The sequence below is a fragment of the Adelges cooleyi genome, unplaced genomic scaffold (assembly GCF_023614345.1).
Source record: "Adelges cooleyi isolate 19-005CV unplaced genomic scaffold, UGA_ACOO_1.1 ACOO_flye_CR_arks_rails_tigmint_CR_PRNA_11, whole genome shotgun sequence".
Taxonomy (NCBI): domain Eukaryota; kingdom Metazoa; phylum Arthropoda; class Insecta; order Hemiptera; family Adelgidae; genus Adelges; species Adelges cooleyi.
Window position 1 is genome coordinate 323792 of NW_026095763.1, and position 15897 is coordinate 339688.

General features: G+C 38.5%; 1 long non-coding RNA gene and 1 pseudogene across 2 annotated transcripts; one reads left to right on the top strand and one right to left on the bottom strand.

Annotated features, from left to right (window-relative positions):
- The first annotated feature begins 4293 nt into the window (after nucleotides 1-4293).
- On the top strand, nucleotides 4294-5849 carry LOC126847602 (uncharacterized; annotated as a pseudogene).
- Nucleotides 5850-8120: 2271 nt separating this feature from the next.
- LOC126847614 (uncharacterized) lies at nucleotides 8121-15859 on the bottom strand. Of its 2 annotated transcripts, XR_007687104.1 has the most exons (4): nucleotides 15778-15859; nucleotides 10539-10842; nucleotides 9931-10082; nucleotides 8121-8258 (listed from the first exon to the last, which is right to left on the bottom strand). It is a non-coding gene; the product is annotated as an uncharacterized LOC126847614 (long non-coding RNA). The 2 variants fall into 2 exon arrangements; XR_007687103.1 differs by lacking the exon at nucleotides 10539-10842 and having other exon boundaries at nucleotides 9931-10234.
- Nucleotides 15860-15897: the final 38 nt, after the last annotated feature.

A 15897-nucleotide genomic window follows, 5' to 3' on the forward strand; every position in this document is an offset into this window, starting at 1 on the left:
GATATTTGTATAAAGGAAAAAAAATGTATTTGCTCTATTTTTTATTTTTTATCAACTTTTTTTACAATAAAATACTGTTAACTAGTTATAAATAAATGTTGAAAAATTATAAATAATTGATTCTGCGAGAACAATGATTCATGCTAATAAAATGGATTTATCATTTTGGGCTGAAGCAGTTAATACGGCAGTCTACAAGATAAATCTAATTGGTAAAAGTTCTGTGGAAGGTAAGTGTCCATATGAATTATTTTATAATAAAATGCCAGATATAAAACATCTGAGAGTATTTGGGACAAAAGTGTTCATACATATTCCCAAAGAGAAACGTCAAAAATTGGATCCTAGAAGTGAATTAGATATTTTCGTAGGGTACTCAATTGACAAGAAAGGATATCGTGTATATCTAGAACAAAAACGAATTATAATTGATTCTAGGAATGTCGTATTTAAAAACGAATGTCATAATAATTTTTATGTATCGTTATATGAAAGTGATTTAGATATTCAACACGATACTTCACAACGACCAGCAGCGGACAAGTCACAACGTGAAGAACCACGTTACGACTTACGTGACCGTGGTCAACTACGAAAACCTGACAGATACACCGCATGTACAGCGAAAGGTATGAAACCAATAAATTATTATTATGCGATCAATGGTGAAAACAGTCATGAATGGACAGAAGCCATGAATGACGAGTTAAATTCACCCGCTGTAAATAATACTTGGCAGTTAATAGACAGACCGACAGACAAAAATATTTTAAATAATTCTTGGGTATACAAGGTTAAATATGCGAGTAACGGAGATGTTGAACGTTATAGAGCTAGGCTAGTAATAAATGGATCAAGGCAGCAATACGGTATAGATTATAATGAGACATCTCACCTGTAGTTCGTTTTAAGTCTATTAGGGCACTTTTAGCAGTCGCAGCCAAAGAAAAGTTGAAATTAAAACAATTTGACATAAAGACAGCATTTTTGAATGGGGTTCTTGAGGAACTAATTAACATGTCTCAACCAGTGGGGTATGATGATAAATCAGGTCGAGTATGTAAATTAAACAAGAGTCTTTATGGATTAAACAAAGTTCACGATGTTGGAATCAAAAATGTACAGAATTTTTATTATATAACCACAGCTCGGCACTGCATGTCGCAGAAATGCGCTGTCAAAGAAAAAAAAAGCGGCCAAAACTAGCGGCATTACCATGACCGTGTTCGGCGTTTGTTGGCTGCCATTTTTCTAGTATTATTCGTACTTACCGTTTTGCAAATCATGCTGTTCCGAGTCTAAGGTGATCATAAATGTACTTACATAGTTGGGATACATGAGCTCCACCATCAACCCCGTCATTCTGATATGGCGCAATAACAAATTCTGGAAAATCCTGCACATGGATTAGTCAAGATGAATTAGTGTTTAACTCCGTCATTTACCAAATCAACTTCAAGATGTCAAAATTCTATCAATTATTTCAGGAATATGGAATAAAGATATTAGTATAGAATATTTACTAGACGATCTAACAATGTGATCTCATGCCAACAAACATTTATTTTATCATTATTTTCACAACTATACAAGAACAAAAAATTCTTTTAAAACATTAGATATATCCTTTCAAACACTTAGAAAACTTGGGACCGCGCTGTATCTCTTCTGTCACCCGTCGACACATTGTGCGACACTCGGTTGTGAACTTACTGTTCCACCGTCTAGTTGGAGAGTGCAAAGTCCACACCAGGGAAAACGGCCGCTACTAAAGCTCAGCGGTACCAACTCTACGGAATTTTCCGTAGATTTACGGATTTACAGAATTTGTATACAATTTACGGATTTTTTGGATTCCCCCGGGAAAACGCCCCTTCCAGATCATCCACATCGATCACCTCGGACCGTTCGAAACCTCTACGTCGAATAACAAATATCTGTAGGTATTGGCGAACAATCTTACCAAATATGTCCACCTGTATCCATGCAGGACCACCGACGCTGAGTTATAGCATTTTGGTTAATTTTGTCAATTTATAATATGTTATCACTATCATTATGTTTGTTTTATTAGTTATGTTATTTTACACACTCTATTTTATTCAAAAATTATGTTAAATATCAAGTACAATATAATTTGAATTTCAGATAGCCTACAAATTTGGATTAGCTATAGTAGTTGATGACTACATCTGAAGGATATTAAATTTAATGACTATGTTGATATGTTAAAAGTATTTCTTAAACTTGTATTTAAATGTACTGTTTTTTAATTAACTATTGATAGTGTTAACGTAACTATTAGGTATGTAGTACTTGTATATGATAGGACTCCTCCACAACATTTGGCCGAGGATCTGACGGCCATGAAAGCGGACCATCTATATTCGCAGTTGAAATGAATGGTGATATAGTCACGTCAAAAGAAACGTATGCCAATGTCATGGCTAAAAATAGCTGCAGATATGATGCAGAAGAGTACAAATAATAATCTAACATCAGACTTAAGTAATTTTTCTTTCCCACAAAAATATTCAAGATGCAAGTTATATTCCAAGGTAAATGAAAACAGGATTAGGGCGTTGAGCTTAATTAACGTTGATAGATTAATCAACCGCCAGGCGACCAGACGTTCAGGAGAGTAACGGAAGGGGTCGGACCCCAAGGAACGGCAGGTAGGGGTGGCTCGTCCCAAATGTCGGTAAATCGAGCCAGCAGCCTAGCTAGGCTTTTAAAAGTTTTATTTTAACTAATTATAATAGCACTTACAATTATTTATTTTATATTACGTCTAGTATTTAAACTTCTAAGAATCATATTTTTTCATATTGCGTCTCGTATTTAAACTTCTAAGTTTCATATTTTTATTATCTAAATCGAGCACGCAGCCAAGCTGCTGGTAGCCCTGCGTCGGGGATGGATAATGTCACTGGAAACAAAGACGGAGAGCCCGACAGCTCGGAGAATGATTCCATAATAATACGGATTCTAAAATATTTTTAGTTATTATACGAACTATTGGTAATTACACTATGGCTTTTATACGTTTTATTTAAATTAATTATAATAGCACTAACAATTATTTATATTATATTACGTCTAGTATTTAAACTTCTAAGAATCATAGTATTATCATTAAGACAGCTATTACCATTGTTAATACCGCCGCGGTTACCCAGCCAACGAATTTACCTTGATTATCTCAACCAACACGTATACCATGGTTCCGAAGGATATCATGATTTCCTCGTCTTTCATGGCCACAACTGTTACCATGAATTCCGTTTTTACCTAGTATATCTAGTATGCCCTGGTTTGCAGTGGGAGGTTAAAGCACTGGAAGCCCCATGAAACAGAAACGGACATTGGACAATGGCAAATTGGGAGTTATTGATAACGATAATGATAACAATACCACCGGTGGCAAAGACGAGAACTGTCGTTTCGGCCTAGCCTATTTTACTAGCCAAACAATAGATCGATTCTGTAACTCGATACTGTGTTACCGAATTAATTCGATAATTGCTTATTATCGAAATTTCTAAAATGTATCAAATTTTGTTATCGACTTTGCGATTCTGTAAATGACTCTATCGATAGTTTGCGTTTACAAATTGTAGTCGATAATTGTAGCCACCAAGTCGATAAGAAGCCGGTAGCTAACGATAATTTTCAGAGAGGTTATATATTTTATCCAATCACAGCGCTGCGAAGGGATTATGAACGCATGTTTATCGTTTGAATCTTATCATCCCGATGAGTGATTTTTTAATTTTTAATTTAACATTAAATTTGAAACGTTATACACATTAAATTTAAATATGAACAAGAGGTAAGTGAATATTATTAGTTACATAGTTACTGTGGTAGGTATCCAAGTATAATTCTTTAATGGATAAAGTTATATAATATAGTTCATTTTAAAATGTATAGCGCCTATACACATCTTTTGTTTTAAATATTAATAAATTCATATATTCCAATTTATAATAACACTAGTTATTAGCAGTAGGTTAGGTTTAATTACTACATAGACCTAACACATACAATATGTGTACAGTGTATGTCTACTATTAATAAACATCAGTTTACTTAACACATTAGTGGACAGCTACTGCTATAGCAGTAATTTCAAAAGTTGATGTATATATACATATTATATCACTACTGCTATAACAATAGAAAAATGAAATAAAACACACTACTGTTGTAGCACTAATTTCTAAGAGAATTTTTAAGAGTATATGGGGCAATCCCAGTAATATTTTTAAATATTTGTATTTATTAATTACCATGGATACAGCAAATACCCAAAGCAGGTAATTGTTTAGTTATTGATTTAATAACTAAACACATAACTAAATATATATTTGTTTTCATTGATCATAAATATTTAATTATTCATTGTCATCCAGTAACCAAGATCAGAATGCTGTGAACCATAAAAAAACGAGATAAGGAAGAAGAAATGAGAAACAACTGGCTTTTTTTGTAGACTACATGGTGCAGCGTCCACGTGTAGCTACTAGTAAATTTCAATCTCTTCACGAAAGGGATAGCTTGAGAGGTTCATGGGATGAACTGGTTGGGCAGTTAAAAAATTTGCGTAACCCGGGGGTAAAGGAAAAGGATGTAAAATCATGGAAAGAGGTTAGTATTTAATTAAATTGTAAAAACCAAATTACAATAATTTTAGTGCTTCTTTTTATATAATAGGATTTTGTTTGTTATTTATATAAATTATATAATATTTCTTAAAATGTTCTTATAATTTTTGTAGTCATGGAGGGACTTAAAGACTAAAGTATCCAAACAAGCTTCAGCCCTTTGGAATGCCAAACAATTAACTGGCAATAAAAGCATAACGATTCCCGAGTTAAATGACCGCGAGAAAAAGGTTCTCGGTTTAATTGGTTATGAATATGTGGAAGGAACAACGTGTCCTGATTCGTTTCCTGAAGATCAAGTAATAAAATTGAGAACTTTAACTTAATAATTGTTTAGTTTTTTAGGTACTATTTATTCTATTTCTTTAGCAATTTTAGGATTAGGATTGTTATGTAAAATGGTTTTATGTTTAGGTTGACGATGTAGAACGTTTAGCCATAGGCGACTATTCAATTTTAAACGCAGAACATAGAAGCATATCAATTAAATATCCTGTTGATGATGACAGTAATTATTTTAAAATTTTTCATTTTTAAAAACAATTATATGCAGATTAATTTTAAAACAATTTCAGGTGATTTACTTAAGGAAGAAAATTTAAATATAGTTTGCGAGGAAATCTTTGATAGTGAATATAATGAGCTAGAAGAACCGACGTTCATTTCTACTCATATTCCTTCTTCTAGTACTGAGCAACCTCAAAAACAAATAATAGTCGTAAAAGAAAATTAATTCAAATTCAAAACAATATGGGTAATGGCTTATATTATTTTCACTTTTTTTTTTTTAAACTTAAAATGCAATATTATACAATTTTGATTTAGCTAAAAAAAATTTAAGACACAATTAGGAGATGCGCGAGAAACTTTTACAAAGTTAGCTGAAACCAACGCACAAAATCTAAGTGTAAGTAATATTAAAAATATTTGAGTAGATATTTGTTCAATTATTAAAAAAAGTTTGGTTAAAAGTTTGGTTGTGAAGCCGAATTAAACTCTGTTAGAAGTAGCAAGAGAAGTTAGCTCCACCGAAACATAAACAATATCATTGTATGAACATTTTTCACACTCATTTATTTCTTGGAGGATCTTTGAGATTGGGTCCGAAATAGTGTATTTTGAAAGCTAGCTCCAACAGCTATAACTATTTTTGAGTGTATTTAATTTTTTACGCAGAGCTAACAATAAGTTATCACATCCAAGCTCTTTCACCTGGCTACCAAGATCAGAGAGGCTCATATTCAAAGAAGCAAATTGTGCTTCTTGAGATTCGATAAAGTTTTTTATTAGACGCTAGATTACTTGATTGGGACTAATAAAGATCTGAGAGCGCTTTCATTATGACTTCATTCAAATTTATTCTAATTTTACTAAAGTAAATGTGACATTTGCAGTTCTGCAAGAAATGCAATAAAGAAATAAAAGTAATTCCTGATATGATTTGTGTAGTACATACAAATTTTTTTTGTGTTTTAAGATTCCTTATTCTAAAGGGTGTTGTCTATTTTTGTGTATTAGTAAGTTAGTTAGTTACTTGTCCTCATTGTCAGCCGTCAACGGTTTGTCCAGATTCCCGCCTCCTTGAATACTTCGTTGCCGTGGAGTACCGTCTAACCTAAACCGGTATAACATTATGATGTTACAGCTGTACATAACATTTTAACCTTATGAGCTGAATCGACTTATTTGTCCTCATTGTCAGCCGTCAACGGTTTGTCCAGATTCCCGCCTCCTTGAATACTTCGTTGCCGTGGAGTACCGTCTAACCTAAACCGGTATAACATTATGATGTTACAGCTGTACATAACATTTTAACCTTATGAGCTGAATCGACTTATTTGTCCTCATTGTCAGCCGTCAACGATTTGTCCAGATTCCCGCCTCCTTGAATACTTCGTTGCCGTGGAGTACCGTCTAACCTAAACCGGTATAACATTATGATGTTACAGCTGTACATAACATTTTAACCTTATGAGCTAAATCGACTTATTTGTCCTCATTGTCAGCCGTCAACGGTTTGTCCAGATTCCCGCCTCCTTGAATACTTCGTTGCCGTGGAGTACCGTCTAACCTAAACCGGTATAACATTATGATGTTACAGCTGTACATAACATTTTAACCTTATGAGCTGAATCGACTTATTTGTCCTCATTGTCAGCCGTCAACGGTTTGTCCAGATTCCCGCCTCCTTGAATACTTCGTTGCCGTGGAGTACCGTCTAACCTAAACCGGTATAACATTATGATGTTACAGCTGTACATAACATTTTAACCTTATGAGCTGAATCGACTTATTTGTCCTCATTGTCAGCCTTCAACGGTTTGTCCAGATTCCCGCCTCCTTGAATACTTCGTTGCCGTGGAGTACCGTCTAACCTAAACCGGTATAACATTATGATGTTACAGCTGTACATAACATTTTAACCTTATGAGCTGAATCGACTTATTTGTCCTCATTGTCAGCCGTCAACGGTTTGTCCAGATTCCCGCCTCCTTGAATACTTCCTTGCCGTGGAGTACCGTCTAACCTAAACCGGTATAACATTATGATGTTACAGCTGTACATAACATTTTAACCTTATGAGCTGAATCGACTTATTTGTCCTCATTGTCAGCCGTCAACGGTTTGTCCAGATTCCCGCCTCCTTAAATACTTCGTTGCCGTGGAGTACCGTCTAACCTAAACCGGTATAACATTATGATGTTACAGCTGTACATAACATTTTAACCTTATGAGCTGAATCGACTTATTTGTCCTCATTGTCAGCCGTCAACGGTTTGTCCAGATTCCCGCCTCCTTGAATAATTCGTTGCCGTGGAGTACCGTCTAACCTAAACCGGTATAACATTATGATGTTACAGCTGTACATAACATTTTAACCTTATGAGCTGAATCGACTTATTTGTCCTCATTGTCAGCCGTCAACGGTTTGTCCAGATTCCCGCCTCCTTGAATACTTCGTTGCCGTGGAGTACCGTCTAACCTAAACCGGTATAACATTATGATGTTACAGCTGTACATAACATTTTAACCTTATGAGCTGAATCGACTTATTTGTCCTCATTGTCAGCCGTCAACGGTTTGTCCAGATTCCCGCCTCCTTGAATACTTCGTTGCCGTGGAGTACCGTCTAACCTAAACCGGTATAACATTATGATGTTACAGCTGTACATAACATTTTAACCTTATGAGCTGAATCGACTTATTTGTCCTCATTGTCAGCCGTCAACGGTTTGTCCAGATTCCCGCCTCCTTGAATACTTCGTTGCCGTGGAGTACCGTCTAACCTAAACCGGTATAACATTATGATGTTACAGCTGTACATAACATTTTAACCTTATGAGCTGAATCGACTTATTTGTCCTCATTGTCAGCCTTCAACGGTTTGTCCAGATTCCCGCCTCCTTGAATACTTCGTTGCCGTGGAGTACCGTCTAACCTAAACCGGTATAACATTATGATGTTACAGCTGTACATAACATTTTAACCTTATGAGCTGAATCGACTTATTTGTCCTCATTGTCAGCCTTCAACGGTTTGTCCAGATTCCCGCCTCCTTGAATACTTCCTTGCCGTGGAGTACCGTCTAACCTAAACCGGTATAACATTATGATGTTACAGCTGTACATAACATTTTAACCTTATGAGCTGAATCGACTTATTTGTCCTCATTGTCAGCCGTCAACGGTTTGTCCAGATTCCCGCCTCCTTGAATACTTCGTTGCCGTGGAGTACCGTCTAACCTAAACCGGTATAACATTATGATGTTACAGCTGTACATAACATTTTAACCTTATGAGCTGAATCGACTTATTTGTCCTCATTGTCAGCCGTCAACGGTTTGTCCAGATTCCCGCCTCCTTGAATACTTCGTTGCCGTGGAGTACCGTCTAACCTAAACCGGTATAACATTATGATGTTACAGCTGTACATAACATTTTAACCTTATGAGCTGAATCGACTTATTTGTCCTCATTGTCAGCCGTCAACGGTTTGTCCAGATTCCCGCCTCCTTGAATACTTCGTTGCCGTGGAGTACCGTCTAACCTAAACCGGTATAACATTATGATGTTACAGCTGTACATAACATTTTAACCTTATGAGCTGAATCGACTTATTTGTCCTCATTGTCAGCCGTCAACGGTTTGTCCAGATTCCCGCCTCCTTGAATACTTCGTTGCCGTGGAGTACCGTCTAACCTAAACCGGTATAACATTATGATGTTACAGCTGTACATAACATTTTAACCTTATGAGCTGAATCGACTTATTTGTCCTCATTGTCAGCCGTCAACGGTTTGTCCAGATTCCCGCCTCCTTGAATACTTCGTTGCCGTGGAGTACCGTCTAACCTAAACCGGTATAACATTATGATGTTACAGCTGTACATAACATTTTAACCTTATGAGCTGAATCGACTTATTTGTCCTCATTGTCAGCCGTCAACGGTTTGTCCAGATTCCCGCCTCCTTGAATACTTCGTTGCCGTGGAGTACCGTCTAACCTAAACCGGTATAACATTATGATGTTACAGCTGTACATAACATTTTAACCTTATGAGCTGAATCGACTTATTTGTCCTCATTGTCAGCCGTCAACGGTTTGTCCAGATTCCCGCCTCCTTGAATACTTCGTTGCCGTGGAGTACCGTCTAACCTAAACCGGTATAACATTATGATGTTACAGCTGTACATAACATTTTAACCTTATGAGCTGAATCGACTTATTTGTCCTCATTGTCAGCCTTCAACGGTTTGTCCAGATTCCCGCCTCCTTGAATACTTCGTTGCCGTGGAGTACCGTCTAACCTAAACCGGTATAACATTATGATGTTACAGCTGTACATAACATTTTAACCTTATGAGCTGAATCGACTTATTTGTCCTCATTGTCAGCCTTCAACGGTTTGTCCAGATTCCCGCCTCCTTAAATACTTCGTTGCCGTGGAGTACCGTCTAACCTAAACCGGTATAACATTATGATGTTACAGCTGTACATAACATTTTAACCTTATGAGCTGAATCGACTTATTTGTCCTCATTGTCAGCCGTCAACGGTTTGTCCAGATTCCCGCCTCCTTGAATACTTCGTTGCCGTGGAGTACCGTCTAACCTAAACCGGTATAACATTATGATGTTACAGCTGTACATAACATTTTAACCTTATGAGCTGAATCGACTTATTTGTCCTCATTGTCAGCCGTCAACGGTTTGTCCAGATTCCCGCCTCCTTGAATACTTCGTTGCCGTGGAGTACCGTCTAACCTAAACCGGTATAACATTATGATGTTACAGCTGTACATAACATTTTAACCTTATGAGCTGAATCGACTTATTTGTCCTCATTGTCAGCCTTCAACGGTTTGTCCAGATTCCCGCCTCCTTGAATACTTCCTTGCCGTGGAGTACCGTCTAACCTAAACCGGTATAACATTATGATGTTACAGCTGTACATAACATTTTAACCTTATGAGCTGAATCGACTTATTTGTCCTCATTGTCAGCCGTCAACGGTTTGTCCAGATTCCCGCCTCCTTGAATACTTCGTTGCCGTGGAGTACCGTCTAACCTAAACCGGTATAACATTATGATGTTACAGCTGTACATAACATTTTAACCTTATGAGCTGAATCGACTTATTTGTCCTCATTGTCAGCCGTCAACGGTTTGTCCAGATTCCCGCCTCCTTGAATACTTCGTTGCCGTGGAGTACCGTCTAACCTAAACCGGTATAACATTATGATGTTACAGCTGTACATAACATTTTAACCTTATGAGCTGAATCGACTTATTTGTCCTCATTGTCAGCCGTCAACGGTTTGTCCAGATTCCCGCCTCCTTGAATACTTCGTTGCCGTGGAGTACCGTCTAACCTAAACCGGTATAACATTATGATGTTACAGCTGTACATAACATTTTAACCTTATGAGCTGAATCGACTTATTTGTCCTCATTGTCAGCCTTCAACGGTTTGTCCAGATTCCCGCCTCCTTGAATACTTCGTTGCCGTGGAGTACCGTCTAACCTAAACCGGTATAACATTATGATGTTACAGCTGTACATAACATTTTAACCTTATGAGCTGAATCGACTTATTTGTCCTCATTGTCAGCCGTCAACGGTTTGTCCAGATTCCCGCCTCCTTGAATACTTCGTTGCCGTGGAGTACCGTCTAACCTAAACCGGTATAACATTATGATGTTACAGCTGTACATAACATTTTAACCTTATGAGCTGAATCGACTTATTTGTCCTCATTGTCAGCCGTCAACGGTTTGTCCAGATTCCCGCCTCCTTGAATAATTCGTTGCCGTGGAGTACCGTCTAACCTAAACCGGTATAACATTATGATGTTACAGCTGTACATAACATTTTAACCTTATGAGCTGAATCGACTTATTTGTCCTCATTGTCAGCCGTCAACGGTTTGTCCAGATTCCCGCCTCCTTGAATACTTCGTTGCCGTGGAGTACCGTCTAACCTAAACCGGTATAACATTATGATGTTACAGCTGTACATAACATTTTAACCTTATGAGCTGAATCGACTTATTTGTCCTCATTGTCAGCCGTCAACGGTTTGTCCAGATTCCCGCCTCCTTGAATACTTCGTTGCCGTGGAGTACCGTCTAACCTAAACCGGTATAACATTATGATGTTACAGCTGTACATAACATTTTAACCTTATGAGCTGAATCGACTTATTTGTCCTCATTGTCAGCCGTCAACGGTTTGTCCAGATTCCCGCCTCCTTGAATACTTCGTTGCCGTGGAGTACCGTCTAACCTAAACCGGTATAACATTATGATGTTACAGCTGTACATAACATTTTAACCTTATGAGCTGAATCGACTTATTTGTCCTCATTGTCAGCCGTCAACGGTTTGTCCAGATTCCCGCCTCCTTGAATACTTCGTTGCCGTGGAGTACCGTCTAACCTAAACCGGTATAACATTATGATGTTACAGCTGTACATAACATTTTAACCTTATGAGCTGAATCGACTTATTTGTCCTCATTGTCAGCCGTCAACGGTTTGTCCAGATTCCCGCCTCCTTGAATACTTCGTTGCCGTGGAGTACCGTCTAACCTAAACCGGTATAACATTATGATGTTACAGCTGTACATAACATTTTAACCTTATGAGCTGAATCGACTTATTTGTCCTCATTGTCAGCCGTCAACGGTTTGTCCAGATTCCCGCCTCCTTGAATACTTCGTTGCCGTGGAGTACCGTCTAACCTAAACCGGTATAACATTATGATGTTACAGCTGTACATAACATTTTAACCTTATGAGCTGAATCGACTTATTTGTCCTCATTGTCAGCCGTCAACGGTTTGTCCAGATTCCCGCCTCCTTGAATACTTCGTTGCCGTGGAGTACCGTCTAACCTAAACCGGTATAACATTATGATGTTACAGCTGTACATAACATTTTAACCTTATGAGCTGAATCGACTTATTTGTCCTCATTGTCAGCCGTCAACGGTTTGTCCAGATTCCCGCCTCCTTGAATACTTCGTTGCCGTGGAGTACCGTCTAACCTAAACCGGTATAACATTATGATGTTACAGCTGTACATAACATTTTAACCTTATGAGCTGAATCGACTTATTTGTCCTCATTGTCAGCCTTCAACGGTTTGTCCAGATTCCCGCCTCCTTGAATACTTCGTTGCCGTGGAGTACCGTCTAACCTAAACCGGTATAACATTATGATGTTACAGCTGTACATAACATTTTAACCTTATGAGCTGAATCGACTTATTTGTCCTCATTGTCAGCCGTCAACGGTTTGTCCAGATTCCCGCCTCCTTGAATACTTCGTTGCCGTGGAGTACCGTCTAACCTAAACCGGTATAACATTATGATGTTACAGCTGTACATAACATTTTAACCTTATGAGCTGAATCGACTTATTTGTCCTCATTGTCAGCCGTCAACGGTTTGTCCAGATTCCCGCCTCCTTGAATACTTCGTTGCCGTGGAGTACCGTCTAACCTAAACCGGTATAACATTATGATGTTACAGCTGTACATAACATTTTAACCTTATGAGCTGAATCGACTTATTTGTCCTCATTGTCAGCCGTCAACGGTTTGTCCAGATTCCCGCCTCCTTGAATACTTCGTTGCCGTGGAGTACCGTCTAACCTAAACCGGTATAACATTATGATGTTACAGCTGTACATAACATTTTAACCTTATGAGCTGAATCGACTTATTTGTCCTCATTGTCAGCCGTCAACGGTTTGTCCAGATTCCCGCCTCCTTGAATACTTCGTTGCCGTGGAGTACCGTCTAACCTAAACCGGTATAACATTATGATGTTACAGCTGTACATAACATTTTAACCTTATGAGCTGAATCGACTTATTTGTCCTCATTGTCAGCCGTCAACGGTTTGTCCAGATTCCCGCCTCCTTGAATAATTCGTTGCCGTGGAGTACCGTCTAACCTAAACCGGTATAACATTATGATGTTACAGCTGTACATAACATTTTAACCTTATGAGCTAAATCGACTTATTTGTCCTCATTGTCAGCCGTCAACGGTTTGTCCAGATTCCCGCCTCCTTGAATACTTCGTTGCCGTGGAGTACCGTCTAACCTAAACCGGTATAACATTATGATGTTACAGCTGTACATAACATTTTAACCTTATGAGCTGAATCGACTTATTTGTCCTCATTGTCAGCCGTCAACGGTTTGTCCAGATTCCCGCCTCCTTGAATACTTCGTTGCCGTGGAGTACCGTCTAACCTAAACCGGTATAACATTATGATGTTACAGCTGTACATAACATTTTAACCTTATGAGCTGAATCGACTTATTTGTCCTCATTGTCAGCCGTCAACGGTTTGTCCAGATTCCCGCCTCCTTGAATACTTCGTTGCCGTGGAGTACCGTCTAACCTAAACCGGTATAACATTATGATGTTACAGCTGTACATAACATTTTAACCTTATGAGCTGAATCGACTTATTTGTCCTCATTGTCAGCCGTCAACGGTTTGTCCAGATTCCCGCCTCCTTGAATACTTCGTTGCCGTGGAGTACCGTCTAACCTAAACCGGTATAACATTATGATGTTACAGCTGTACATAACATTTTAACCTTATGAGCTGAATCGACTTATTTGTCCTCATTGTCAGCCTTCAACGGTTTGTCCAGATTCCCGCCTCCTTAAATACTTCGTTGCCGTGGAGTACCGTCTAACCTAAACCGGTATAACATTATGATGTTACAGCTGTACATAACATTTTAACCTTATGAGCTGAATCGACTTATTTGTCCTCATTGTCAGCCGTCAACGGTTTGTCCAGATTCCCGCCTCCTTGAATACTTCGTTGCCGTGGAGTACCGTCTAACCTAAACCGGTATAACATTATGATGTTACAGCTGTACATAACATTTTAACCTTATGAGCTAAATCGACTTATTTGTCCTCATTGTCAGCCGTCAACGATTTGTCCAGATTCCCGCCTCCTTGAATACTTCGTTGCCGTGGAGTACCGTCTAACCTAAACCGGTATAACATTATGATGTTACAGCTGTACATAACATTTTAACCTTATGAGCTGAATCGACTTATTTGTCCTCATTGTCAGCCTTCAACGGTTTGTCCAGATTCCCGCCTCCTTGAATACTTCGTTGCCGTGGAGTACCGTCTAACCTAAACCGGTATAACATTATGATGTTACAGCTGTACATAACATTTTAACCTTATGAGCTGAATCGACTTATTTGTCCTCATTGTCAGCCGTCAACGGTTTGTCCAGATTCCCGCCTCCTTAAATACTTCGTTGCTGTGGAGTACCGTCTAACCTAAACCGGTATAACATTATGATGTTACAGCTGTACATAACATTTTAACCTTATGAGCTGAATCGACTTATTTGTCCTCATTGTCAGCCGTCAACGGTTTGTCCAGATTCCCGCCTCCTTGAATACTTCGTTGCCGTGGAGTACCGTCTAACCTAAACCGGTATAACATTATGATGTTACAGCTGTACATAACATTTTAACCTTATGAGCTGAATCGACTTATTTGTCCTCATTGTCAGCCGTCAACGGTTTGTCCAGATTCCCGCCTCCTTGAATAATTCGTTGCCGTGGAGTACCGTCTAACCTAAACTGGTATAACATTATGATGTTACAGCTGTACATAACATTTTAACCTTATGAGCTGAATCGACTTATTTGTCCTCATTGTCAGCCTTCAACGGTTTGTCCAGATTCCCGCCTCCTTGAATACTTCCTTGCCGTGGAGTACCGTCTAACCTAAACCGGTATAACATTATGATGTTACAGCTGTACATAACAATTTAACCTTATGAGCTGAATCGACTTATTTGTCCTCATTGTCAGCCGTCAACGATTTGTCCAGATTCCCGCCTCCTTAAATACTTCGTTGCTGTGGAGTACCGTCTAACCTAAACCGGTATAACATTATGATGTTACAGCTGTACATAACATTTTAACCTTATGAGCTGAATCGACTTATTTGTCCTCATTGTAAGCCGTCAACGGTTTGTCCAGATTCCCGCCTCCTTGAATAATTCGTTGCCGTGGAGTACCGTCTAACCTAAACCGGTATAACATTATGATGTTACAGCTGTACATAACATTTTAACCTTATGAGCTGAATTGACTTATTTGTCCTCATTGTCAGCCGTCAACGGTTTGTCCAGATTCCCGCCTCCTTGAATAATTCGTTGCCGTGGAGTACCGTCTAACCTAAACCGGTATAACATTATGATGTTCCAGCTGTACATAACATTTTAACCTTATGAGCTGAATCGACTTATTTGTCCTCATTGTCAGCCGTCAACGGTTTGTCCAGATTCCCGCTTCCTTGAATACTTCGTTGCCGTGGAGTACTGTCTAACCTAAACCGGTATAACATTATGATGTTACAGCTGTACATAACATTTTAACCTTATGAGCTGAATCGACTTATTTGTCCTCATTGTCAGCCGTCAACGATTTGTCCAGATTCCCGCCTCCTTGAATACTTCGTTGCCGTGGAGTACCGTCTAACCTAAACCGGTATAACATTATGATGTTACAGCTATACATAACATTTTAACCTTATGAGCTGAATCGACTTACTTGTCCTCATTGTCAGCCGTCAACGATTTGTCCAGATTCCCGCCTCCTTGAATACTTCGTTTCCGTGGAGTACCGTCTAACCTAAGTTAAAATGTTATGTACAGCTGTAACATCATAATG